Source organism: Lutjanus erythropterus, chromosome 18 (assembly GCF_056507025.1).
Source record: "Lutjanus erythropterus isolate fLutEry1 chromosome 18, fLutEry1.hap2, whole genome shotgun sequence".
NCBI classification, from domain to species: Eukaryota; Metazoa; Chordata; class Actinopteri; order Lutjaniformes; family Lutjanidae; genus Lutjanus; species Lutjanus erythropterus.
The window spans coordinates 36,340,443-36,342,461 of NC_139334.1; positions in this window are offsets into that span (position 1 = coordinate 36,340,443).

A 2,019-nucleotide genomic window follows, 5' to 3' on the forward strand; every position below is an offset into this window, starting at 1 on the left:
CCAATTGAAGGTCAGGTTTATTTTTTTAGTCCACAAAACACTACTGGAGTTTCACAGGAAAACAGTGTTGTAGAATCTCCCAAACAATGGAAGTGAATGGTGACCAGTTTTCAACCATAAAACACAACTGGAAAAAAAAAAAAAAAAAAAAAAATACTGCTCATCTGGAATACTCCAAATCTCCTAAAGCCCCAATGTGCCATTTGCACACTGTGACACAACACACACAGTTCAGACAGTGAGCATGTGCATGTGAATGTGGCTCCAAGTTAAGGATCTACAGTGAAGATTCAGGCTAAAAACATGCTGTAAATAACATTTTTAGTCAACTTAGTATGTTGGGACATTAGAAGACTTGGATTACAGCAGACGAGCAGTATGGAGGCTTTTTATGTTTTTATTCTGTTGGTTTTTTGTTTTTACACTTGAAAGCTGGTCACCATTAACCTCCACTGTTTGAGAAAATTATGCAATGCAGTTTCCCTGTGAAACTCCAGCAGTGTTTTGTGGACTAAAAAACTAAACCTGACCTTCAGTCAGCATGAGGGTGAGTAGAAAATGACTGAATTTTCATTTCTGGGTGAACTATCCCTTTAACAAGAACATGGCACAGGAATTTCTCCTTCTTAAGTTTCCTTAAGAAGGAGAAATTCCTTCTTTGCCAGGGTGGAGATGTGTGATATCCATGACAGGTTCCTGAAACTGTTCTACATCTCCACCTCAGCTCCACTGCTCTAGACTGTTGATTTCTTCCTGATATGAAGTCTCATCATTGTTTGAAACCCAGCCAATGATATTGATATCATTTGCAAACTTCACACTAGAGTTCATGTTGGGGGCTGCAGTCATGGTTGTACAGTGTGAACTGGAGGGGGCTGAGGCAGGGACTTGGAAATCTTTCCCAAACTTGCTTTTGGATTTGTGTCACTCAAAATCCAGTTCTCCTGCCAAGGAGCCTGGCCTGCAGGTGTCACACTGAGCTCTTTGACAGTCATGGGACTGTTGTGAGCCTTTCCAGGTTAAAGAGGTTGCATTGCTCCTACAGGCCACCAGTTCTCCAGTGAATATGTGGTCTCCATCTTCCCAACCAAGCAGTGCAGGGGTTAGGTGTTCAAAACAACCTCAGAATCAGTATTCACTGACTGAGTGGAGTTAGTGCATTGCTGTGGACAGCAATGAATAATAGATACATAACATACAAAGCAGCGGACAAAGCCACAGAAATGTCTATGAAGGGACAAAAAGGGCCTCTTTGCTCCAAACACTCCAAGCTCCTCAGGTGGTAGAGAGACTATTACAACATGGCCAGTTTGTTTCATCACTCTTCAAGAGGCTTAAAGATCACATTTGAAGTTGTAGAGCAATGCAGACTGACCTGCTATGTTGTTTTAACAGTTCCACAGCCAGGATCTTCTATATTTAATGAGATCTGACAGTGAGAAAGATTCCTTTATTGTGTGTCATAGGTCCTGTTTGTATCACACAATTGTACAGTGCTTGGCATGGAGAATGAATCAGGCTCTTTTAAACATTTATAGTGAAAGCCGTGCATCAAATATTGATGCTAAGAGATAGAGAGGACACTTTGGCCGGTTTATATCATCCGTCTTTTGTCCAGTTGAACTGAACCCTGGAGCGTTTACTCCCATGGTGTGGTTCGTTCAGACTCAGAACTCTCAAACCAGCCAACTGCTCTCTGGTCTGCCTCCAAAGACTGATCTCAGACTGCTGTCAGGTGACTTCTGGAGCAGTATAAGTGTCATTTCATTGGTTAAAAAACTCTTTCTTCTTACTGTTTTGGTGATTAGAGAACTAGCAGTGTGTTTTGCTACCAAAATGTGGACTGACAGGTAACAAACCTGGACTCACAACTCAGTGAGAAATGCCTACATCATTAAATGATTTAATACACATGGTACACTAAAGTCTGCTGATATGTGCTCCAAATCAACAGCCACATGAACAGAACCTGATGGTGCTCCATGATGAACGATATCCAGGCAAAATTGCGCCATTTGT